Raw genomic sequence first — 26992 nt, 5'->3', positions numbered from 1 at the left:
GTCTCCGTTTCCTCGTGTGCCTTTGTGGGGCAAGTGGTTTTATTACAAAAAAAACAGTCAGGAGTTCTGGGAGCAAAACCAGGGAATAAGTTCCTGGCTTGTTCATTTGCTCAACCCTGGCTTGTCCGGTGCTGGCTCCTGAATCCCTGTTCCTGCCTCCAGGGGGGTTTGGGATTTGTACACAAGGAAGAGACCATAGGGTGAGGCAGACCTAAGGGCATCTCAGCCCTCCTGCTGGCACTGGCTCATTGTCCAGGACCTCTCTATCATCATCAAGGACTTCTGGAGTGCTTTGTGCTGACCTCAGACTCTGAGGCTCAAACCCAAGATGTTTCACTGCTGATGGAGGAGTCATTTCACTGTCATGTGTTTTGGTTTCATGCTGGGCAGTAAATACAGGGCACGTCAACAATTGTCCTTATTTTCAACCAGTGAAGCCGAATTTCAATCACATGTTTTCCTGATTTTACACAATGAACGCTAAAGCAAATAGATAAGCAAATCTATTTTTTATCTTACAGAATCTTCCAGGTGCCTGAGGCAGTTTCAGATCCAGTGGCTGAAGTTAAGCTAAATTAAGCACCGTTGAAATGCAGAGTGGGCAGGGAACAGCTTCCCTTCTGAAGTCCTGGCAGTGCAACTGGCTGTGCAAGGTAAAATACTTTCAAATGTCAGAGAAATCGTTTGCTCTGAAATCTCTGTGTTATCTGTTCTTTTAACCTATCTACCCATTCATTCAACACTAGAACTTCAGTGTCACAGAACATCCAATCCAGTTCAACTGTCAGATTTTCAATATCAGCTTCTGAGTTTTACGTTTTTTTAGGTTTCTTTGTCTTTTTTCCAAATGAGACTGAGGTTAGAGTCACGTGAACTGCAATGTGTTTGTGAATAGTACAACTAGAAGAGTAAGTGGTTCATTCAGTGAATTGTTTTTACAAATAACCTGTCTCTAATCATAGAGTTGCTTTTGATATGAAAATATAAATATAACTGAAATATTGATACAGCTGGGCTTCAAAGTGAAGCGAAGCGATCTGAGGTCTCTGGTGCTCTTTAGATTTGCACCGTTTCTGGACTAGGTGCTGTAAACTTCTCTTTTTGTGGGGATAGAGTGTGATTACAGAAGAAATCTTTTCCATGTGAGTATATGCTTTTTCATGCCATTTCAGTGTTTATTTTCACTTTCATTATATCATTCCACTATTTAGGGAGAACTTTTTGAATTTACTTCAGAAGAGTAATGTAACTCCCAGATTCTAACATACCTAAAAATAGATTTGTAGTATGGAACTCCACAATGTGCAGCTTCAGTCCTAGCATTAAGGTCACCTGCCTCAAAGCTTAGCACATCCCTAGGTAAGTGCAGACCAACAGTTTTATCTTTTGTGAGGAACCCTTATTTTTCCTTAGCAAATACAGCCTAGGAAAGGGAAGTTTCCCACAGAAATTGTGATCAGAAATGAATGCATCATCATTATCTCCAAACTTGCACAGTTGTAATCACAACTGCTTGTACGTGCCAGAAGGAATTGGAATATTTACAGCTTTTCAGTGGAGCTGGAAAGAAACAATTACAAGTGAAATACAAACACACAGTCACATATACCAATATATGGAGGAAAGCACAAATACGTGCACAGGCATGAAAATTTACACTCCAACAGGAAGAAGAAGAAAATATGCTTGCAAGTAGAAAACATTACCAAAGACTTAGAACGTAAAACCATACAGAAGCAGAGGATGATACAAGCGTCACAAGAACAGACACCAGCAGCTTTTCTGTTCCAGGACTAAGGGCAGGTATGGAAAACTAAGCCCATAAAAACGGTTGTGGTTCTGGGCTGGCAGGAATCTGTATTTACCCTGTGTGCATTGCACTCTTTGTCACTGAGATAGATAAAGCCAGGAAGAAGGTTTTGTGTTGATGGAGAAACACTCCAAGGTATTTGCAAAGTCTAATAGGAACAAGATCCTCAAGAACACTTCTATTCAATTGAATTGCTGCTGCGAGCAGGATGAACAGGCCTAAATGGAGATAAAAGTTTGCCTGCCAAGGGTATGATATCAAGAGTGGGGGTGAGCTCTAGGGTTTGGGACTCCTTGTCACCATCCTTTCTGCAGGTTAACATATCCCCTTCTCTCTTCTTATTCCTGAAATGGAGCTACTGAGTGCATCATCACATAACCTGACCAAATTGTATTCCTTCATGAGCACGGTAAATACCCGTATTTCTTCTGACAGTGCAGATAATTTGAATTGTTTAGTTTTATTCCTGCTAGTTTTCCTTTGTCTATATACTTCTTGGGAATTCAGTGCTCAAAGGAACAACCTGTGTATCTCCGACTTCCAGCTGAACAGCACTAGGCTTCTAGCGGGAGGATTGAAAGAACAAAGAAAAAGGTTCATTTAATTTACCTTGAGGGATAGCTCATTTTTCAAATAGAGACAATTTGAAAAGCACAAAACACTATGCCAATATCTTAGTCATTCTCAAAAATAAAATTAAGTCTTTCTCAGTAGGAAAATAAATGTCAATGCTATGTGCACTTGCATCCAGCAGCAATTCTACAGCTAATTTCATGGTAGTTGATATGCTGCTCTGTTGCTTTATTGTGAGTGTTGAAGCGTCAAACATTCCAGTCCAGGCCAGACTTGGTCTAACACCAAAGCAGTCATTTGCCGCTTACCTCGCAGGCTGACCGGTACACAACAACCATCCGAGCTGGCACAGAGCTTATACATTGGTGTCCACCGAGGCCTGAATACATGTCAGAATATTATGGGCCAGAAATACTGTCTTTACGCAGGGCTGCTTTATGAAACCAGGAACTGACCTGGACAATACGCAATACTACATCAGATTAGAAAAGAAGTTGCCCTCTGACCGAGAGGTCATTAAGTAACAGATAAATTGGTGCTTCTATGAGTAGGATTTCAGGATGCTAAATTCAAACCAATGTCTTTATTTGAGTGATGCTGGTAAGTGTCTTTATTATGTATGAAAGTGACTGCAAGAGGAACTTTGTGAAAGGTGCCTAATGTGTTATCTTTCTATGAGAAGGGCTTGGCTAGGTAGGCTACATGCAGACACGTGTGATAATTTCTTTCTAAATGCAGAACCACCCCAACAGCTGGGGTATAGTGGATTAATTTTATTGTCTGTCCTAATCAGTATCCACTGAACATCGCTGTTGCTGTGCTGCAAGGTTGCGTAGTACGTAGCACAGTTGTGGCCACAGCTGCAGGAGTCACTCTCTCTAAAATAAGCAAATAACAGCACTACTGGCATGAATTGAAAGAAATTACAGATACCAAAAATTGAACAGGAAAATAGAAGAAATTAATGTTTGCTGTTCTGGATAACCCCTATTCAGACATATTTACATTTAAGCCAACAGCTAGTTACTGTAATGACTCTGTCACATATAGGAACTACCTGCCCTTCGGAGACTTTCCCAGGCTGGTGATCCTGAGTACTGCTGCTGTAGCAGCTGGCCAGAACACGCTGTGTGTGTCTGCTTCTCCTTCTGTGGTCCTTTATTGGTGTGCTCTGTACCTGTTAACTTGGTTGCACAGTGCAATCTCTGTCCATAGTATTTGCTCTGTCCACTTCTGGCTCTTGCAAGGCAATTCATTCGTTTAATTCCTGCTTGTACTGCTGGGAATGAGGACTAATTGCTATCAGAGGGTCTCGTTACTCTTTCTATAGCACATCAGCTGGACATCCCAGACTGCATTACCTAGTGAAACCACCTGCTGATGAACTAATCCTTTTATGTTAACGAGATGGCTTCATACCAACACTCCTGCTGCAATTACAGTGGCAGGCTCAGTGCGTTTAATGTTGGGATCAAAGCAACAGTGGGCCACTTGCTGAAGTCTCTGCTCAAGTAAGCACAAAGTGAAGGACAGTGAGGTATTTTCCCTGCAGGACAGAGAAAGATGTAGGAAGGTAGATGTGTGCATTGGGCACAGGAGGCTGCGCGGCTCCCGCTCGGCTCAGTGGAGGGGGCTGGCTAGACACCACTCAAAACACTTCCATTTGGCTTCTGCTCCCAATGGACCTTGGAAGTAGCAATTTCTCCCCCAACCCCAGACTCCAAGTAATGTTTCCATGCCCCAAAGCCTTTGGGAACTTCCTTGTGATCTGTGGCTTCAGCCACAGGACTTTGTAGCTAAAAAATTACATCCATGGAGCCCCCCTGTGAAACCTTGATCAGCATAAGGATAGCCCACGGGATTTTGTTTCACGTGAAATGTATTCTTCACCAATTCACGTAGTTTCCCTTTGACTTAGCAGATCCTCTTCTGCCTGCTGCACCAAGCAGGTGTTTCTCCATATTTCCAGTCTGTGAACTTAAAGAAATTCTAAAATAATTTGTCATTTTATAAATAAGTTACACAAGCTGTCACCACAAATCTGTCACCATGCGGACAGGTGCAAACATGTGCAGTATGTAGAGAAAGACACAAACACAAGGACCAGAATAAAGGCCATCTAAAAGCAATTACATTTCCAGATATTAGGCAAACACAATTATTTAAACTGCTAGTCAAAAACAGTTGATAAAATAGATAATTAAAAAAAGATTGACCTGGAAGCTGATTTTAAATTATTCTGTAACTTGCACACAACTCAAATAATTGCTTTCTTATGATCCAACCTCCATTAAAAGGAAATTTCACCTAGGAAAAAATCATATGTGCAGTACGCGGTGATTAAAATAAATACATATTCTCCCAAATGCTGGAAATGATGTGAGGAACTGTATTAAGAAGTGGAAATGAATTAGCCCTACGTTGCAAACTATAGTGTGGTCTTTCATTTTAATAAATCACACTTGAGAGGCCTTGAAATAGAAAGTGTGATAATGCATTAGACCACAGAAATAGTAGATGACTTATTGTATGTAGATGTATAAAAATTAAGCTGGAAAGAGACTGAAAAAGATAATGTAGATGCTGAGATAGCAGGGAAGTTTGTTTTTCTTATTTGGATTGCAATGGCTTCTAAATGACAGTGGAGGTCCTATCATGCCGTAAGCACGTAGCTCTAGAGATAGCAGCTGCTGCGGAGAGATTGCATTTACTCTAGGCTAGATGTAAAAGAGGCAAGGAGAAGAGGAGCAAAAATTGCGGCACAGGCAGATTAAAGGCCAGATTTCTGAATATATTTAGTGCATCTTGATGAGAGACATGGAAACCTTGGAGGAGTCTCAGATATCCTATGTGACCTACCAAGGTCAAATGAATATGCCGTAACGACAAAAAGCAAATGTAGAGGCTGAAGTCCAAATGTATCCTTGGTGCTGGGAGTCTGGTGGACACGTCTGATATCAGTATTAATTGCTAGAGAAGAAAAGGAGCTCTTTGGCTTGTTTTGCAGTTGGCACCTGTCTATGTCTATGGCGGCGTGGTGTGTGAAGGACTCACAAAACCGGTTCGTTTGTGCAGCCTTTTCATAAAGAAAAAATCTCACAATGCCTCTGTTGTAATGTGTTGCTTCTGACTTAGCTTTTAATGGGTTGATGCTCAGCTGGAATCAAGAAACTTCACTATTAAGACAGTGAAACTGTGGCAGTTTATATCCAGATCTATTGCTCCTGATCTTGATGCTTTCAGTACCCGTGGGCAAATATATGCATTAGCAACAGCGCCATCAAATAAAAAATAAATGAATTTTGACCTATAGTTATCCACACATACGCAATTCAGGGAAATTGGTTGAAGAAATGGACAGCACCAATGGACATTTTTTGAAGAAATCTTGTGAGACTCCAGTTTTAGTAACATACACTTCCACCAGTCTCATTGCAGAAACATGAGAGACTTTCAATTTAAAGTGCTCTCCTGCACACGTAGTTGTTCTCTGAACCCGTCGCTTCTCAGGAGGCTCTTTCTCAGGCAGTCTGCATTTTAAACTGAGCAGTTATGACAGTTTTCACTGCAGAGAGGGACAAATTAGTGAAAGCAGCATATATAGAAACTTGGTTGTGATAAATGCTAAACAACAGTAACCAGGATTCCTGGGAAATAACTAACTGACTTACATTTTCGCAGTGACCATCCACAGAAAAAAGAATGTCAGGTAGGTCTCAATCAGCCCAGTAGCTCTGGTACCCGAAGTAATGAGTTATGAAATGGTGCAGAGTGAGATCATTAATTCTGGATTTATTGACAGGTTTGAAAGCTCTGGGTAGGCCTTTGTTAGAAATTCAGCCGAGAGTGCAGTCTGCACCTGTGTCTGTAGTATCCTTGAAGCCCTCTGCAGTTTTAGATGTGTTTATTTTCTCCTGATGTCTTTGAGACAGTGTGGTGTGGGTAGTCCCATTTTTGTGGATAGGATATTGAAGCCCAGAGGGTAGATATGCTGAATTATGGCTTGAAGCCAGATTTTCACCACCTTGCCTGTCTGTCCCTTCTTTCCCCTTTGTAGAAATTGGAGCTGCAGACTGGACACTGCCGATTTCGTATCAAGTTTTTCACATGAGTGTGACTTATTGAGCAGCAGTAGAATGGAGTGGTTAAGAAGGAGGTATTTTACTAATCTGATTTCAGAGTGCAATTTGCACATCTGAGTCTTATGATAGGAGATCAAAGTCCCTCATTAGGGGACTGAATCCAATATTTAATACAAGTAATGCCCGCTTAATATACTCACAAGATAACCTGGTTTCCACATGAAGCAACATCCAAGCTCCTTTTGACACTTAATGAAGGGACAGATTGGGTGTTTTTAAAACCTCATTTTGATGCTGTTACATGGCGGTGAAGCAGGAGTGACTTCAGTAGTTACACTGTCATACAATCAGCATGTGAAAAGCAGGATCAGTCTCCTTTGTGTTACAAGAGGGGATACAGGAGTATCCTTATTAATTCATCTGTCTCAAAAACTACCCTGTGATGTCCTGTACTACTGTCTTTGAAGCATCCTGGACTTGGGGGATGTCAAAATTTAGGATAAGACTGCACGCTATTCCTCTGTATGTTGTAGTGGAACTGATTAACCTTGCAGTCTCTATTATTTACCTACTGGAAATGAGACATGTACTACTCCTGGGGATTTACCTGCAGTGAGATCAAAAGGGAACTGCTTTCTCCTTTCCCTGCATGAAGGTTCAAAATGTGTTTCACCCAGTGAGGTAAAAAATAAATAGATATATGAAGTGACCTGAAGAACTTGAGCATTTCCCTTGTGATTAAGGCGGGAAGCATTTGAGACAAGAAAAGTTGAACCCGTGTTCAAGTGAGAGAAGTCCTAGTTAATTATTTAGACCAGTCGAAAGCTCATTAAAAATTTAGCTAAGATTTATTTCTCCATGAGTGTGCAGGCACCACGATGTGCAGAAACGGAGGCTTTAACTCTGTTAAATGAAACTCTTTGAGTTTTCACCTCCCAGCCCGCCACTTGCTGGCTCAGTGGGGCTGATACATCCTTTTTTCCCTTTTCCCCAAGCGCCTACAGAGTATTACCTTTCACTATTGGCGATGCACGTCAATAGCGTGCATTAAAACAGCATACCCAGGCAGATAAATAGTGCACAGCATCTAGACTGCTGCTGGGGGTCTGTGTGGGGGGTATCCGTGTTGGCCCACAGCAGGCTGTACCTGGGGCTTTCCAAGGCTATGACTCTTCACCCCTGGCAGATGATATCTAACACAAGCCGATCTGCAGCAGAGCCTCGCTCCTTTCTTTTCTCTGGAGTGATGCGGCTACAAGCCCTGGGCCTGGCAGAGCTCAGGGAAAGAAAGGAAAAGCATGAACTTCCTTCCCAGAACCCTGGGAAGTGTTTAGTGATCATGTTCCTCTCCCTGTATCACTGCTGATGAGACTATCGTGGCGGAGGTTGAGAGAGGATATTACAGATCCAGAATAAGACCTAGGGGTAAGGATAGTTCCTTGGTTTTCCATCCATCCATCCATCCATCCATCCATCCATCCATCCATCCATCCATCCAGGGCAGGTTATGCACTCAAAGGCATCTCTTTTTTACTCCATTTCACTTCTTGGAACTGCATTTTTTTTTTTTCTTCCATTGACCCTTTATTTCAGACCTGAGAAGTCAGAGCTTTGCAGCACACAGATTGTTTAAAATTTTCAAAGGCCTGAAACTTCCTTGGCCAGAGGTGAGCGTAGCTGCAGGACTGACTTTGGAGCCAGGTCCCTCGCCATGCCTGGCAAGCAGCAGGTACACAGACCCTGTGTCTGTGCTCCCTTAAGTAACCGATGCTGCAAGCTGGGAAGTGTTTTTAAGCAATTTAGTTCAGATCTCACCAATGTTGTGCGCAGTGCCTCAGAGCCAGGTCTGGGCCATTGCCCTTTTCTTTGAAGTCCATTGTATTTGTGATTTTCTTTGATCATTGCTGTGGAAAGGGCTGAAATGTTTTTCTCGTAGGTTTGCATGCACACAGACATAAGAGGGCTCAGAACTTCAGTAAAGGTGAAACATCCGACCTTATCTTGACTTTGTTAGGATTAAAGCAATGTTTAAAAGGACAGAATTATATCCTAACCTCCTTGAGAGACTAATGAGGAGGGAATGATATTATTCTATTACTTTTAGCAGTATAGTCAATACAGTAAATGACTGGAAGAGGTTTGCCGGTGAGCTAAGCAAGCGTGCAGTGGTCTAGAAATGCAAGATAGTCCCTCAGGATTTCTAAGGCATCAGCTTCTTTCAGTGAGTATCCGGTGGTGTCACCTGGTACCTGATATCTCAGAAGCACCAAAAGATCCCTGAAAAAAAAAAAAAAATTAATCCATTCTTTTCTTGCCATCTCTGAGCAGAAGAATCACAAGAAAAAGGGGGAAAGTGGGTTTCCTGGAGAAGCTCTGGTCTTGCTGCATTGCCTCTACTTTCTAGATCTTTCCAGAAGGGTTGTGTGCACTGAGCCACGAGAGAGAAAGAAATAACTCTCTGGCCCATGTTGCTGTGCTGATTCAGCTGATTTCTTAGTCTATATGGCTTCATTAGAAAAACGTATTTAGGGAACAGATGTCTGAGTCATTGCACGTAGTTCTTGAAAAGCCATTCAAAGCTCAGAGGTGATCAGCCAAGGGAATAAAATAATGGTGTTTCTTAATTTCAGTTGTATCAGCCTGTGGTGTACCAGCTTGCAAACTGCACTTGTGGTCATCTTCTCTGAAAATGGCCAGAAGGGAACAAGAAAGGATGGAGAGCAGGAAAACCAGGAGGCATCTGGAAGGAAGAGATGTCCATACGAGGTGAGTTGAACAAGCATCAGACTCCTTGGTGGTAGAGGGTATCCTACTGGGCTTTCAAATAATGAATAATATTGAGAACATAAACTAAGAACAATTATTCATCCTTTCTTACAATGTATGACGTACTTTTTATACTGAAAATATTTTTGGTAAATAGCTAAAGTAAACCACGTAAATCAAGTTCAGTATTTCAGTGCTTTATAAGTGGTAACCAGGGAAAGAAACTGTGCAAGGCTTGCGTTTTCATTTGAAGTATTACCATATATTTTGATTAATTTGGTTCAGTTCATGATATAATGGAGCATAACTGATGTAGCTTGGCTGGATGTGTCTCCTTGTTACACGTACTGGAACAATATCTGCAGAAACACTTGAAACTACATGTTTTTTCAGATGTCTATTTTAAGGATCAGTAACTTCAAACAAGCAGAGAACTTAGGCATGTTTTAGAGGCTTATTTCCTGCAATCATGCATGGGTCATGGCTTAATCCTCAACAGAAAGCACACGGTTTGGGATCCTGATTACAGGAGAGGGCAGTGAAGGGAAGGACATAGAAAGAAAAGGGAAAGTATCAGAGTTTTCAAAAAGAACCCAGAGACCTTGAGTCGTAATTTAGAAGAGAACTGATTTTTTTTTTTTTTTTTAAATTCTGAAGGGGGCACCCAAGAGGCAAAACAAAGTTGATGATTCAAAATATCTGTTAGGAGAATTTATGTCACTGCTGAGCACTGTGTGTTCATGTGTGACCCAAAGGACAGACTTTGAAGGAACCAGGTGTCCTGGCAGGGCACAAGCAGCCTACTGAGAGGATCAGCTAAATCCAATATTTCTTACTGAATTACTGAATTTCTTAGTACTTTTTAATAATGTTTTTAAGAGAAAAGAAGGCCTACGCATTATTTTTTGAATGAGAAGGAGCGTGGTGGGTTTACTTGGCCACGTGCACAGCTTCTTCCAAATGCAATGGTCTGGTGAAAGGATCCAGGTGTTTTGATTGAGAGAGGTGAAAATACAACAGCATGTAAAAACTGGGTTCTGCCACACTTTGAATAGGTTAAGCAAGTAATTGCCTGTGAATCGCTAGCTCAGGAAGGAAAATGCTAAATATATTTATTGATAGATAACATATTTTTTGCAATTTCTTAACAGAAGGCTCCTAAAAGTACTCAACTTCAGGACTTCCCCAGTCACAAACATTTTCTGCGTACACATTATAAATTCACCACTTAATAGACACGATACCCATTTAGTGGAAATCTTAAAAACTTAGAGCCATCCATTTGGGGTCTGTGAGTATATAGAGAAAGTATTTTACTCCTCTCAATCACACCTAAATGGAATTTCCAATATCCAAATTTCTTGAGTATTTTAAGAAATATGGATATTTGACAGTTGAACAGGTAGTTTTCATATTTTAAAAAATGAGGAAGAGAATTTCCTATGCAATTCAATTTCCTTTACTTTCACACATCATTGAAATGCCAATATTTCTGGAGTACAGGATTTTTGAAGATCCTCTGTTATTACAAGATATTATTACTATAGCTTTTCAGAATTCTTCCAAATATCTTGAGATAGATGCTCATGTTCATTATTGGAAGTGCTCCTTTCTCTCTTCATACCTTTCTATTTCAAGTTTTTTTGCCAACTGATGTGGTTTACAGAAGCTGCTCCAGGCTGCTCTCATTTGGAGTAACAGAGCAACCTTGAGCCAAACTGGCAAAAAACAAAGGGAGCAAAAATTGTGCCAGTATCCACCTTTATTCCCACCCTTTATACTCCAGTCATTATCCATTATCTCCTCAGAAATTGGTAATTGTTGTCCCCTTTCACGTTTTTGACCTGATGCCTGCTGATGTCCAAAGCAACGCCGGTGGTTCAGCCGCACAACTGTAGGCTCTGGCTAATTGGCTCTGGTTCAGATATGTGAAGTGTGGCAAACAGAGGGAAGGATTTTAAGGTCTGTTTAATCAGCCTAGTAATTAAAAATTTTATTTGAGATTGATTTATTTATCTACAAGGGAGAATTCAGCTTCTGGAGGGATTCTGGCCTCTCTGCAACCTGTGTGCACCGATTATTGCTACAGCCAAACAATGACCTGAGTGACAGCAGTAACAACAGTTTAAGAAGGATAAACTTTTCTCAGTGCTGTAAAAATAAGATAAAATTTTAGGAGACAGTTCACCTGTCTTGCAAGAGATTGACGAATAGCCAGGGAGTTACAATGTCCATAAGATGGGGAGAGAAATGCTCTTGCTGCGATGTGGTGTGGGCCATTGGCTTTAGGGGCGTTTCTGCATGCACCAAACTCTGTGCTGCTTTGGCCGCTCCTTCAGCGCTACCCAAACTGTCTGCACTTGTCCAAGCTTTTGTGATGACATGATTCTATGATTATGGGGCAGGTATTTCTGCTGCAGGAAATACTTGAGATCTTTCCTCCCAGAACATCACTGCCTGGTTTGCCAAAGTTGGGCAGTGTGAGAGGCTATGGAGGAGCCTGGATGCTGCTAAGGTTCTGTATTCTCTGGAATCCAACAGGATATAAGCCCAACTGCAGTCACTGCGTCTTGTGTCACTGGGCAGCTGGTAATAGTCAAGGGTATTTTCAAGCCTTCTCTAAGTGAAGAAAAAGCCAAAAGGTCAAGCTGCAGATTTTATAAAACTGATCTGTAAATTCCAAATTCAAATATTTTTATTTTTAAGCTTAAGTTTAATTCCATCACTGAGAAAAGCCTGTTTCTCCCTACCTGTTATACTCAGAAGCACTTCTGCAGATGAAACCAGCGTTCCATCCTGCAGCCTCCCACAGACATATGCACGCACATTATGTCCTATGTTTAATTGCCTTTCAAAACTGTCTTATCTTGGCATGAACTTGTCATTGGTTTATCTCTGTTCAGGATAAATGCATACCTAATCTTATTACTGGATGCACTGAGAGCAGACAATCTCATTAATAGCCACCCTTAAGGGATTTTTATCCATGGATCAATTTCATAATTGGAACACAGCTACATAATATATAAATATATCCCTTCAATGGCACAGCTGTTCTCATGCTGTTCAGTCTTGCACATCTCTTGGAAAGAAAAAAGAATTCAGAAAGAATGAATGTATTTTTAAATCAGAGATCCTTCTTGGAAGCTTGTTAGGTTTTCGGGTCACACCAGAGTGTTACAAGCTTGATTTGTCAGGTTCATGATTGTTACTGGATATGTGATTTCTATCGTTTTTAGTCTGGATAGTCTCTAAGAATAGTTCTTCCTATTCTTAGTGGTAGTGCTCCTTGTAGCATATAGAATTCTATAATGGGAAAACCTAACTTGTTAGCTACATATCATTTCCAAAACCAGCAGGAGCTATACAACTTTTAAGAAATAAATTATGTCCGTTTATTCTGTGTCTGCAAAATACGCTAATAGAAGTGTGATAACTTAAAGGCTTCTTAATCAACTTTACTTCATCATTAAGTAATTATACTTTGTGTGTCTGAACACTTATGTCACATCTCATATATAGGATAGTTAGTGAATGTGAGTCGTTACTGAGGCCGAGTGAACTATTCATAGTTAAACCTGAACCAAGCAAAACTGTCTGGTTTGAAGTTGTGTGAAGCTTTCAGCAAGTCTGGGCTAAGTTTCCAACAAACTTTGATTCAATTATATCCAAACCTCAGCAAAATAAAATATATGTCTACTGCACAGACCCAAACCACAGCGAGTGTTACCCAGTTTGGTGGATTGGCCCCTGCATTCTGTGAGGATCATTACAGCTCCAATCAAAATGGATTAATTTTTCTTCTCCCTCCCACTCTGTAGGTGCATAGTGAGGATGGGCGTCTCTGAGGCTCTTGGAAGGTGTACATGTGAAATTGGTGAGCAAATATTTTACAGTTTTACCTATTTGTAGCTGCAAGCTGTGCAACTACGCACAAGGCTTTCACGATGACATGACTGGATGTTGCTAGTCAAAATGTGAGAGAAATTACTGTTAGAATTAAAAAAGTGAATAGCATTATTAGCGATAAAGATAATATAGAATTAACAGCCAGAAGTGCACGCATACCACGTTTGGTTTTCAGCAGGTGCCAAATCGCTTGAAAAACTGAATATCCTCATCAGCTGTCTGTGGTTGTCTTACCCAAGGCCAACAGAAAAACATTCTGTCTCTGCCGGTATGATGGAAAATAGGCTGAAATGAAGATAGAGACATTCAGGGATGTGTGTTACCGTGGAACTTAGCAGCTGCAGGGGTGTAGGACAGGCTGCACTGTGCTCACTCAAGAGGCAATTCTCTTGAAGAACTGGAATATTGAGGCATCCAGATGTCCAGGCAGCCAGGTGTGAGGCAGGGACACCTCTGCTTGTGTGGGGAGGCTGAAGGCCAGAGGGTGTCAGCTCAATTGAGGCTATTTGGATTGCTGTTTGTTGTTGGAGAGCTGTTCTGCAACGTTACCAGCGCTACCAGGGCCAAGAGCGTGAAAATATAATGTCCTCATATTCATAGTAGTAAAACACCCAGTTTGAATCATGATGGCAATTCATGATCAGACCAACTTCCTTAAGGATATCATGGGTTATCTGCTGTTTCTGCCCTTCAAATTGAATCTTTCCAAAACACAAGCTACATTTAAAATACAGTAGCTTACAAAGGCAAAGAGGAAAGATGGAAGGGTTGGGAGGGCAACTGATTGAGAAGATTTCTTTGGAGCATGCCATTCAATTGCTTCATTTATATTTCATTAAGCATGAAATTATGTTTATAATTGTATTACACAACTATGTGAGAGATATTAGCTCATAAGCCCAGACTGAATTAAAACAATTATTAATTAATTATTATCCTGGTTTTAATTTTTAATGAAATTATGCTCCTGAATTCAAACTGCTAGTGAAGGTGTATTATTTTAATTCATTAAAATACCACTCTGATTGGCTACTCTGTAACTGAGAGAATAGGAGTGGGTGTTATTTAATGCAAGTGCCATAGCATTATGCCCTTAGCATAATCCATACAGAGCAAGGAGACTTCATGCTCCAAAAATGAACAGGAGAAAAAAACATGTCTGAGGGATGAACTGGGATGGGACAAGAGCCTCAACAACAGGCATAGCCATGCAGCGTACAGGGGAACCCGTGGTGAGTGCGTGAAAAACTTAGGAGGAACTTTAAAAAAAAAAAGGAAAAAAATGATAGGACACAGAAAACAACATACAGCTGTTGAAAATTAGCATGAACACTGAGGCAGTGGGGGCGGCTATCACCTGCTAGCCTGAATGTGTGCTTCTGTGCTGGAAGGGAATGTGGAGCCCCTTGCAACACCTCCCTGCTTTGCCGTGGCTTCAGCTGGGATGGTCAGACTTCGTGACAATATGTCTTTCTGCCAAAAGTGACCAGACAGCAGCTAACTTTTCTTATTGGGATCCAGTATCATCCACAACCCCCTGCATGGTGGAAAGGGAGTGACAGCTTGAAGCAAAGCGGGTGCCTATTTGTAGTTTGTCCATACATAGAAATCAGATCGGAGAGGGTTTTTTTTTCATCTCAAGTCTATCAGTTGGAGGACTATTGTTCCATATTATACTTCTCTATTCTGTGATATTAATACATATGCAAAAATCTCTTGGACTTCAAAAGGACCTATTCACTTGGTTTAAGGGCTGCAGCGTGTTTCCTGAAGTGTTGCAGGCATCAACAGCTTTCATACATAAGCTCAGACCTTTAAGCCAGAGCTGTGGCACACGAGGAGTTCTTCGGTTCACCTTCATATATTTTTCTATTTCTTTCCAGCTCTCACACTTACTCTGCTGTGATTAAGATTCTCAAGCACTTTAAAACAAAGGTTTTCACCTTTAGATCCTTTTCCAATCTGTATGAGAAGAACAGGTTCCTCGCTGGCATTTATCTTACAATGTGCTCTCTGACACCCTGACCAAAAATATTTTGAAACACGTTTCTTTTCATCTCAGAGGTTTGTGAGTGTCAGACAACTCACTTCTTTCTTTCTTTATTTTTAAAGGCTGATTTTTATTTTTTTTTGGCTTCTCTTTTTCTACTTTATTTTCCCCTCTCTGCAGCTGACCACATGGTTTCATTCTCTGAAACAGCCGATTGCAAAATTAGACAAATACTTTGACTTTGCCCCTGGCTTTCGTGGTCACTGTACCTCTGAAGATTCCATTCACCTCTAATTACATATCCGTTGAAATCATGCAGAGAAGAAACAGTGTAAGTCATTAGCCCTCCTAAATGAATGTGTGGCTGAGTAGCTAACAAAGGGATTACTACTTGACAGTAAAAGCATTGCATACTGAAGGAGAGGGTCATCGGGTGACTGCCTATTACACAGAAATAATTGCCACCCAATGCTGAGAGAAACTGATGTCTGCAGGCTGTGTTTACTGCACAGGGACATATTTTTCTCTCAACTTTTACCCCTCTGCTTAATCTGCCTTTGCACAAAACAAGGAGGAGAGCCATTACTGGGCAGGGGTCTGGGGAGAGCCGAGAGCTCAGGCTGCAAGAACCAGCGTGGACTGACTATGGAGCAGGAGGATAGGTTATAGAAGTACAAGGTGATCTGAAGCCCAAGGAAATTCACTTGGCTCCTTCCTGTTGAACTTTCCACCTACTAAACAAAAGCCATACTTTTTACATTTTTTTGAATGCTTCTTCGCTTAATCCTCTGTTGCAATAGTATGGCACCTGGTTTGATACAAATAGTTGTTTGTTTTGGGGTTGTTTCTATTTCTTTAGATATTTAATAATGAGAATATAAAGACATAGCACAACTATTTGCCTTGTTCCTCTACATAGCCTTTTCTTATATAAAAGCACTTTATGATTCAGGGCAGTATCCACACTACAGTGAGCTTTTCATAGATGAAGCTGTCCCTAGACAGACTCTTCTCTAAATAATATTTTACCATTTTGAGAATTCAGTTCTTACTCATGGAGCTCATTCATAGATCTGTTAATTCTGTGACTGCTAAGAAAAATTACCTGTGTTGGACTTAAAAATGCAATAATGTTTACTAGATATAATAGGAGGCTGAGTCAGGGGATCGTGGTCATCGCTGTCACCATGGTGCTGTCAATGCGTTACTGAATTTTGCTTGCTGAAAACATGCCACTACATTAGCATAATGTAATATGGAATATCCTGTTTGGCAGTAAGAGCGATCTTAGTTAGGAAAGATTTTGGGTAAGACTTCCTGCTGGAATAAATACTCATCACTCTATTGAAGGCATCGCAGCTGTTATGATTCAAATGGGCTGAGATATGTTCCCTTGTGTTAAAACAGACAAGGACAAAGTAACAACTGAAATGACTGGGGAGCATTCAGCACATGTTTGGAGCTGAGCAGAAAGGAACTCTATGTTGGACTTTTGAGCAGGTATGCATTTTTCTTTTGTGTGTTACCTTGAACTGGTTGCAATGAAAAACTTGTATCCTAATGCACGGCTGAAATGAGTTTGCTGACAGGATCACGCAGAAGATCTGCTGGTGAGCAAGGTCTGGGCTTCTGTTTGATTGTTTGTTTTAACCTTGACAACAAACTTTTTGGCCTATTTTGGGAAGAAGGTGCCATTTCATAGCACGTTAGCTAAGTCAGAGTAATTTAACTGGACTATACATAGATATGCTTTGACATCCTTAGCCCTATTTAAAGGCAGCAGATTTCAATGCAGGCATTTTAATTTATCTGTCAGCCACTGAGATGAAAATCCCATAAAGATACAAAACTAAGGCTGAGAAAAGACACAACAGCAGCGGGGTGATATTGTACAATGTGAAAAGGATGTTTATATCCAAACATCACATGCACAGTTGAGCATGAATTCATATTAGATTAATTTGAGCTTCAACTATATATTTATTAGATATGGATGGAAACAACTATTTTTCAGTAGTGGAGTACTAACATCAGAAAGGTTTTTATCTGGTGAAATATATAATGTCTTAAAACCCAAGTGTGGCTAATATTCCTAAAGGCTTGTTGAACAACAACATCTGAGCACAGCTGATGATAGCTAGTCATCTTGTTATTATAAATCTCTTTTTTTGTCTTATTTCTTACTGTGTCTTTAGCAGCATGTCAGTTTTGCCATGACATGCCCTGGGCAGATTTGTAAGGAGTGGAGCTGAAGACATGAATCCACATTTTCCCTACTGACATTTAAATATTTCATTACAGTGCATCAGCAGAGAAGACAAGGTGACCCCAGGACCTAGGGGTTAATAAACTAGTACACAGCCATTGCCTCCTTGGTGCACACGGCCACTGGCCCAGCAAACCAACTCATCGTTATGCAAAGAGGAGCTCTTTCCACTGAGCGCAGTGGCAGTACTCATGCTACTCATAAGCAGAGGCTGAGGAAATGCCACAGAAGAAGGGATTATGGGAATAAAAGGCACATATACATGAACCTATGGTCATCCCACAGACCGTCTTCCATTCACTTTGGAATACTACTTCCTGTTGCCTATTAAGGTGACATCTGGTTAGTATATTTTCCTGATTACTTAATTTCTCTGCGTCACTTTGAGCAAAGTAACCTTTCTTATTGTTACACAGAATTTTTTTCCAGTATGGTTAAACCAGCAGATTCGGTGTCGAGATGAGTTCATGTTTGGGTTTTTTTTTTTTTTCCTATCAGCTTCAGAAATCATGCAAAATAAGTCTAATTTTGTGATTATGCATTTACAGAATTACAATATTTGCAGCCTTAGAAACAGTGTTTATGTCTACATGCGAAGGAAATAAAATGCCGTAATTAATTTTCTGCATCACTGAAATGGAGCTTCAGTCAAATGGGGAAGGCAGACAGTGTGAATGTCAAAGACAGCCATCCTAGAACCAAGCCTCCAGCACTGTTTAGGAGCAAAAGGTAAAATGAGACAGTAGATGAGATGATGAAAATGCTTATTATAAGAGTTTTTTGCATGACATAAACAAATCTCCCTGTAATCTCAAATAAAAGTGAAGTTTTCTTGCTGTGTTCTCACCCCATCTGGAGTCCATCGTGCATGCTGTTTCTGAAAACAGCCTTCAGTCTATTTTTTTGCTTCAAGCAATAACGCTGTGGTTGAAAACACTATTCCTTGGTTTTATTTGTTAAAACCCTAAAGGTTATTTCCTGCAGTTAAGAGGGTGGTTGCTGCCTTCAAAATGGCACAAATATTCTTTAATACAAACAGACCTGATCTGTTCAGTCTGGAGTGGTTTTTAAAGGCTAGTGAATAATCATCCCCTCATAGATGTCTGTGTCTTTCAGAGTTGGCCCCACAAATCCATCACTTGGCTGGGGAAAAAGCTCTTGATCAGGAACGTGGTCCCAAGAAGACGACTTGGAGATTGAGGAATAACGCAGGCCTGCTAGAGGTAAAAAGAGCGGCTGTATTAAAGCACGGCTGCTAATGATAGGATTGTTATTTCTCAGCAGATTGTAATGTTAGATTTGCTCGTACTGTTACTATTTTAAATTTCTCAGAAGGCTTTTATCCCAATCCATCTAAACAGTTTAGCAACGTTCCTGAGACATCATCATACCTCCTCAGTTACTGAGTAGGAGAGCTTTTGATACCCACTTTACAGAAGTGCTCATTCTGAAATGCATTTATTTGGTGTAAAGGGACAGAAAGGTCTAAAGGGTCCCTGGTTCCAGGAGAGCAACAGGCATTATGAAGAAGTTAAGAAAAGTTTCCTTTTCATAAAGAAAAAAATTGAAGAGATGAATTTGTAGAGCTTTGAAATAAAAAAGGCATGATCGTAGTCTTATAATTCACAAAAAGTCTGCAAAGAGGGTACTTATGAAATATCACCCTGGTCACCAAGGGGGCAAGAAAAGTGGCAGGCTCCACAGGTGGCAAAGTTTTAAATTAAAGATTTGTAAAAGCTTCCTAATGAAGGATACTTAATCAGCAAACCTGGCTCCCAAGGAGTGCTGCAAAATCTAAGTTATAGAGGACCAATTAGAGTAACTCCTTTCTGGAATGGGCACAGCAGGTTTCTGTTTCCATGCTGCAAAAAAGGACTTAAAGTCACTGTTATACTGTGGTGCTATTTTTTTATCGCCCCTGAACTCCACTCAAGTCCTGAGATTTCATTTTTGCTACACATATATATATCTCCCTAGACTGAATGCAGGTCCTGCAAGCTCAGCTGTGAGTATTTTCAGTCTGCTTTACTTCTATAGTGCTGCCTGCCAGGAAAGAAAATATCGTAACCCTAAATTATGTGAGATCAAAGTCCTCTCATGAGGAAGTCATGCAGATTAAAAGTAATTTCATTATTCTGAGTAGAACAGCCTTCCCTAGGCAAAAGTTGTCTTCTTGACTCTGTTAGGGAAGACTCTACCCCATAACTATCTTTTTATCTTTTTTTTTTCTCTGCAGGGGATGATGGTGTTCAAGGGTGAGGATCCTCAAGGAGAGGAGATATTTCCCTGCCGTCCTCAGTGAGGTATGCAGCGGTTCTCCCAGTTTCCCACAGATGCTGTGAATGTGTTAACTTGGGATGGTTTGCTAAACCGACTGATTTGGTTTCCTGGTATGAGAAATGTGGACGTGCAATTCACAGCTCTGGATTCCCCTCTGAAAGCCAAGATCCTTCATGCCAAACTCAGTGCTGATTCCTAAGCTTTTAAATTCTTGAACTGAGTCTTAGTCATGAGTTGCAAGAATGATATCCAGCATTGTAAGTCAGCAGTATCCCCCAAATAAGATGCTAAAGCAGCTGTGTTGGCTCTAGAGCAGCTTAACTTTAGGCTTCTGAGTATGATGAATTGTTGTTTAAGGAGATATATTCATAATTCTGTTCCTTCCAAGCAGGTGGTTGATATTTTGAGATCCATGCTGTATCAGCACTATGTATATTTGGCACAGAAACTGCATGAATATTATAAATTCTATATTTAATTGGGTCTCATAAAGAAATACTGTAAATCATAGTCATCCCATCAAACAAAACAGGAAATTGATATGGTGAGGTATGCAATAACATTACTTCTTATTGCTTTTAAAACTTAAACAAAACTTTGTTGTTTCCTTAAGTAGAAAAAAGTGGTGATGGAGTCAGGTATCTCTGATATAGTTCTGTTTATCTGAAAATAACATTAATTCTTAAAACAGAAATCAAGTAATATGAGAAAGTACTTTTATGTACAACACCAAAGCCTCCCTGAGCCAGCACTTGGCCAAAAATGCTCTCCATTTAAGCTTTCAGAAAGACTATAATGTCACTATTTTTTCAGGTTGCATCCTAAACTTTCCTGTTTCTTTGTTTCTTCCTTGAAATATTTCTTTATATTTCTCTGTCTCACATAGTCTGGCAGAAAACACTTGCTATACAGTAGATAGTGAAACTCCCTTGTTTAAATCTCTGAATTTTAGGTGATATTGTGTGCTGCGGACTGAGAGTTACTATTGTTTCAGCTTACTGGGGCTGCAAAATTCCTAATGTGTTCTGCTTTTCCTAAATAAGAGATAGTCCAATAGTTCTTTCTATAAAGATAGACTCTCAGACTGTGGCAAACGAATTAAGTCATAATAAATAGAAGAGAGATAGCTTAAACAAATGTGAGTATTGCCTAATAAAAAAGGGGAAAAATATACATACCGATACAAGGAAAAGGAGATTTATATCTAGTTTCCTCAAGTGGCGTTGAATCTGTATGTGACTAAAGGTGCTTTCATTATTAAGTGTATTATTTTGGGTTTTCTGTACCACTGGATTACAATGAAGTACTATTTGCAGCTATTTTATCTGTAGTGTATCAATTACCTCAAATCAAATGAGGTAATAGAGACTGCTACTAAATGAATGCAGTTCATTATTTAGCTGCATCTGGCAAACTGAATAAAGGGAGTGGGGTTGGTTTTGGTGCCTGACCTGCTGTGGCATCTTTTGCCTGCAGAGTGCTCATCGTGGGAGAGAATAGTTTGCTACAAGGAGGAACAGGACAGACTAGGGAGCCTTCTGAAACACATGCTGAAACTCACGCATGACTGCATTTTCTTGACAGGCTGTTTCAAGTGCTCTCTAGAGTTATTTGATCTGGTCCTCCAAACCCTATTCACACTGCTTCTCTTTACTGCTCTTACTGCGGAATTCATCACAGGCTATTTTATCTGGGTGAGAGCTGAGCATACACATGGGTTTGAGTCCACGCAGTGCATCTGCAAATAGCCAGACTGCCGTGCAAGGTCTCTGGCTTTGCTTATCAGAGGGAAACGGCTGGGGACTGGTCTTCTTGATAGGCCAAGGTCATCCTGAAGCACTGCACCCCAGGCAATTGCAAGTCCCAGTCGGTGATAAGTAAGACGCGCACTTGCTTGTCACAGGTCAGCGAAAGGTCCTATTTGAGATTGTTTGCAGATCTGTGTTGAAAAGCCTCTTTGATATGAGTGGATAGTCCAGGTATGGCAAGAATGATACTTGTGATAAAATTTGAACATGACACCTGTGTTGCATAGTACAATCGCGATGCTACTCACATTAGCAGCTCCTGTGCTGAGTGTAAGGAAAACAACAGAACGAAGGATGGTCTTCACTTGTCACTGTCTTAGTTTTCATCCTCTGCTGTAAATGAAAGCTAGTGACAAGTTGCAGTCATGTCAGTCAGAGACGCCTGTTTCGATCTTGTTCGGCAGCAAAGCATACTCCATATCCATAAATCTGTGCAAGTTTCAAAGAGAAAAAAGCAATTATGGAAGATCAAAAGGAAGCTGGTGATAGCACAACCAGGGGAAATGGTGTTTGCTGTTGGTTTCCGGTGTGCTCAGGGAAGCCGGAGATGGATAGCACATGGCTACACTAAGTAATATACAGGGTTTACTTTTTTTACCCTCCTATCCAAAATTATCCAAGCCGAAAATTAGACAACAGCTCACTATGGAGGAGCAGGAGTGGTATTGTTTGTATCAAGGTTACTAGAAATATGAATAAATACAGATTTAAGTAATTATGAATAAGATGCTGTAAGCAGGATTTAATGAACATGGGTTAAGGAGGCCTGAAATGGATTGGAAAGTGTACTCTGCTCAAATGCAATTTTGGCGTTTCTATATTACGCAAAGAAAATAATATGTTGCCCACCAGAAAAAGGCCTGAGCTTTACTATAATAGAATTCAGCAAGTAACTCTGCTGAAGTCATCAGTATAAGCTAATGAGGTGTGAATATACTTCCATATACTAAACAATACCTGTGCAATGTTTCCTATTGATTTCATGGGGACTGTTAGTACAGCAAATTACTGCTGTGTATGAGTAATTCTTATAAGCATCCGGGTTTCCACTAAAATGATATTACATGTCTGTTAGGCTATCCAGAAGCTACACCATTGCAATATACTGTATTGCCATGCACTGAAGATAGATCCTTGGGAAATTCTTCAATAGAAATATGTAGGAGACCAATTTCCTCAGTAACAGCAAATCTCTCAGGCGCTGCAGTTTAGGTGAGGATTCAACTCTTTGGGTAGAATCCATTTAACTTTGGATTTGGAAAGGCTAGTGCTGGAAGTCAGTCATTGGATTATAACGTGGAGGCTTATTTTGCAAATAACCTGTCCTCTGAAACTGCTGACTGTATAGTATAAGATGCTTTAGGAATATTGACATTTTACCACAAGTACAGAAAACTCAGAGTCAACTCATATCATCAGAGGAGTTAACCAAACATTTCACTAACATAAATGAAACAATTCCTGTCCTCGTAACAATTATAAGGACATCTTTCAGTTATGCTACCCCAGTTATTATGAAGCAAGGAGAAGGGTATTGCTCCAGACCTCTATTTCACTTACAAACCATATTTATTTCATGACTCTTATTGAGAGCTTTTCTGGGGAGTAAAAAAGAGGATACGAAATACTTTTAAACAGTAAGCAAATTACCTCATCTCAAAGAAAAAATATCCTTTGAAGAAAATTAGAATGTTCAAAACGTCATAAGAACAAGGAAACACAAACACCTGAGTCTATGTACTGTTCTGAAGTAAACTATTTCATATTGCTGTCATAATAGGAGCTCAACCAAGGGGCAATCCCCCTTAGGAAGGCAAAACAAAATAAAATCCTGGGAGGTCACTCCTACGCCAAAGAGTTTTATGTGATTTATGCTTGGGGAGCATAGAGAGAGGCTGTTTTTTCCCTGTGAATCACAGAGCCCTTGCTAGCATTAGGAACTGAATCAAGATTTCCAGTCTCTATCCTCCACTGCCATCCTTTCTTCAAAAGCGAGGTCAAACAGGAGATCTGTAAGGATGGTAACGTCTCCATGCTGCTGCTTTGGTAAATTTTCCAGTGCTGTAAAGCGTTTACTCCTGACTTTGCCTATTTGAACCTAAGCCTAAGAGAACAGCTAACAGGCAGTGTGCTGTGCCCTGGGACACTGTCCTCTTGATTTTATTTTTCACCTTTGCTCTTTCTGTTAGTATTGGATAGAAAGAACTGTCTACAAGCAGGGACAATGCTGCTGCAGGTGAATTTAAAGAAGAAAAAAGAAGTTTCACAGTTGGAAATACTGCTGAGAAACCTGAGATCTTCAACTACTTACACAGATGTCTTTGCTCCAAAGTCCTTTCTACTTAGACTACTCTGCAGAGCGCGTGGCTGCTTTATGCGCCATCAATGGGAAGTGGGCACCAACTTGGAGAACACGAGGAACTGCTGCCTTCCTCTTCTCAAAGAATGTTTTGTTTCCACTAATCCAGAACATTTCAGTATATTTATATTTGGTTTCTCTAAGGTGAACCTCATCATCTTTCCATGTATGCAGCTGTCAACGGGCAATCTGGGCTCTTTAACACCTCAGAGATGTTTTAGTATTATTGTCATTTTCTGTGTCACTGAATTTTAAAATCACAATTTCATTTGTTGTAGAATTTATTGCGTTTAGTTGTCCTCCTTTTCTGAGGCTTAAAGAGTTTTTTTTATGTCCCGAAATAGTGACAAAATCTACTCAGAAGGCCAGAGCTGTTCTTTGTGTCCTAAATACGTATGTGAAAAATATCAGCTAATTACTGCTAAATTAAAATGCAAAAGAAATATCCATTATTTTTGGGTTATGTATAGACATCACTTACTTCCTTTACTGTTTCTGAAGAAGGATCAGCCAGTACATGGTGTTAGTATCACTGGGAATATTAAAAAAGATGGCATGAAATGATATCTTGATAAAACGAGACGACCTTTAGAGTTGAAGCTGTGGAAGGAAACCAGATAAAAATCTTCTAAAAATATATGTTAAAAGCTCTATTATGAAAGGAAAAAATATTATTCTTGCTTTCTTAATTATTTTAAAACATTGGTACAGTTAAAGTAGATATTATAAAACAGTGGAATTTCATTCTATGCTGGCTATGTTATTTTTTTTTTTCATGAAATTTGGTTATTTCTATTTATGAAGCAATGCTGATTTTTTTTAAGCACACTTTTCATTTTTCCCACATATACTGTATAGCTAAGACAAACATTTTCACAGCAGGAATTGATTACTACACAGTCAGTTTAGGCCATGTGGTCTTCCTTCCTTATAAATTACTGAGTGTCTCTATGTCCTTATCCATTTAAAAGGTTTCTAGCAGCAAACAACAGCTGAGGTCATTCTTATTGCTCCTGGGTAATCTTATTTGGTACACAGTACAGAATTTGCAAAGAATCCATTCACTGTCTCAACAATTCTGTGTACAGAAGCTCTGATGCAAGGGGAAAAAAAAGGGGTCAAATTTCTGCTATATTTTTGCGTAATGCCTTATGAAATTAATCCCTGGTTCTGACTGGTTAGGTCAACGGCCATAAATATAACAAATAATATTAAATCTCAGGCTTTGCTGACAGTGAAAAGAAATGAGAGAATGTGAGGATGAGCAGAGTTGAGGCGGTGCATATGACTTTTTTCAGTAATCCCAGTTTGGATCTATACATTATGAAGTGGCTGAAATGTGACGTTAAGACCTGCATCTGTTGGTGACTGTGGAATTCCTGTGGCTGAGGAACTGAAGGAGGAAAAATGTGCCTTGCATGTGCTGTGACAGGAAACAAATAACATTTCAGGTGCACTCCACATCAGTCGCTTTAGAAAGAAACCGGGATTCAATCACAAGTAATTATCTGCTCTATATATCCAGTGTATCCTACCTTCAAGTTCCATACTGCTGGCATGGAGATTTTCCTGGAAAAATATTCATTTTGATATCCTTTATATGTGCTGCTACAGAACTCAATCATCAGATGCATGCTGGATTCAGGGAACTCAGTGAATGAAGTCCTGTTGCTTGCTCTTTTGTTCCTGGAAGGATTTCTTCCACTTTTCCTCCCTCTGAGCCCCATGGCACACCTTGAACTCCTGCTTGGCTAAATGAAGTTCGCCAATGGCTGCAAATGGGAGAAAAATGCATTATTAATCTGAAAAAATATCTAAGAAAAAGATAGATAGAATAAACCTAGTTTTATCACCTCTCTCAACGTGCTGGCCACGCTTCTTTTGATGTAGCCCAGGATACAGTTGACCTTCTGGGCTTTCCAATACAAGGATAAAATGGAGGAGTCTAATGAGCAGGTCTGAGATAAGATTAATTCTTTAATGTTAAAACTCCGATTAACTCTTCCTGTCTGGGGAAGAACAGTTTATGTTGTCATGGTAAAAAATAAGTGATGTTAAGGAGATATTTGTTCTTAACATCATTACGAGAGAACTCTTGAAATACTTAAAAAAAAAAAAAGACCCCTTGACTTTGATTAATACCTCTGGAAAGTATTTTGAATTAATAAATCAGGAAAAGATTTTCATAGGCATTTACTGACACCCAGTCTCACTGAAATACTTTTAGAACTCTTTGATAACCATAACCCATATAAATAGGTAATACGTATTTTCCTTATCTCAAAGCTGATTGTCTATTGCACACAAATCATGCTTGGAACTAGAGTAGTACCTACTCAGATTAATACATTTTTTTATCTATGTACCTTAGTGATTCATGCAGCTCCAAGTTCTTTATAAAATTATCATTAATTTATCTGAAGTAACAGCTGCTTCTCTTTTGGCATCACTGCCTGTTTGCCATGTTATCCTGTCAAAGCAACTGATTGGAGTGCAGACTCTTGGTCTTATGCATTAGAAGAAAAGAAAGAGTTCCCCATGAATAAAGGAGGAAAGGGAATCTTCTGTTTGAGGTGTGCTTATAAGTAAGTGTAGACTGTGCTTTGCAGAGGGTTGCAGGACTTGGTTTGCTGTGAGTACAGGAAAAGGCAATGATTGTTCGCAACCCGGCAGCACTAATTCTGTTGAAACTCTAAACAGAAAGAAATTTCATCCTTTGGAAAAGGCCCTGCATCAAAGCAAAATGTTTGTCATGTGTCTGTCTGTCATTCAATGCTTTGGAGCTTAGTTCAAAGGCAGCGCTGCATTTCACTGTCTAGTCCAATTGAAGTAGATTAGTGAGCACTGCAGGTGGATTTTAAACTCTAAACATCTCTCTCCACCAAAAAAACCCAGTGCTATTCATTATATAGGTATAAATTATACAAAAAATTAAGAAAAATACGCTGTTCCTACGAAGTGGGACATATCTTCCTATCTCAGCCTATCTGAGCTCACTGCCGGTGTCCTGTGGTTCTCTGCGTGTTCAGACAATTAGAGGTATGCTTTGTCTCTGTGCTTGGACTCCATGGCTTAATCTCAACCGTATGTTACAATAATGCTATTGAAGATGATGTGGAAAGGCACCCTAATTAAACAGCACAATTGGC

General features: G+C 40.0%; 2 long non-coding RNA genes across 7 annotated transcripts in view; one reads left to right on the top strand and one right to left on the bottom strand.

Moving 5' to 3' along the window:
- The first annotated feature begins 520 nt into the window (after positions 1 to 520).
- Positions 521 to 24307, top strand: LOC128853696 (uncharacterized). The gene is made up of 9 exons (XR_008452387.1): positions 521 to 653; positions 9096 to 9231; positions 13053 to 13108; positions 16538 to 16630; positions 17432 to 17738; positions 17945 to 18125; positions 18513 to 18619; positions 19633 to 19699; positions 23674 to 24307. It is a non-coding gene; the product is annotated as an uncharacterized LOC128853696 (long non-coding RNA).
- The window catches only part of LOC128853694 (uncharacterized), a 135572-nt gene continuing 116618 nt past the window's right edge, over positions 8039 to 26992 (bottom strand). For 5 of the 6 annotated variants that reach the window (XR_008452379.1, XR_008452381.1, XR_008452380.1 and 2 more), the window contains 5 exons: positions 25379 to 25615; positions 24325 to 24443; positions 21733 to 21913; positions 13300 to 13425; positions 8039 to 8742 (listed from right to left, as the gene is read on the bottom strand). This is a non-coding gene — a long non-coding RNA (uncharacterized LOC128853694). Of the gene's footprint in view, positions 8743 to 8771; positions 9206 to 13299; positions 13426 to 21732; positions 21914 to 24324; positions 24444 to 25378; positions 25616 to 26992 lie in introns of those variants that run through there. The other variant, XR_008452384.1, reaches the window with a different exon arrangement.

The sequence above is a fragment of the Cuculus canorus genome, chromosome 15 (assembly GCF_017976375.1).
Source record: "Cuculus canorus isolate bCucCan1 chromosome 15, bCucCan1.pri, whole genome shotgun sequence".
In the NCBI taxonomy this organism is placed as follows: Eukaryota; Metazoa; Chordata; class Aves; order Cuculiformes; family Cuculidae; genus Cuculus; species Cuculus canorus.
This window is presented reverse-complemented; position numbering and strand designations above follow the sequence as displayed.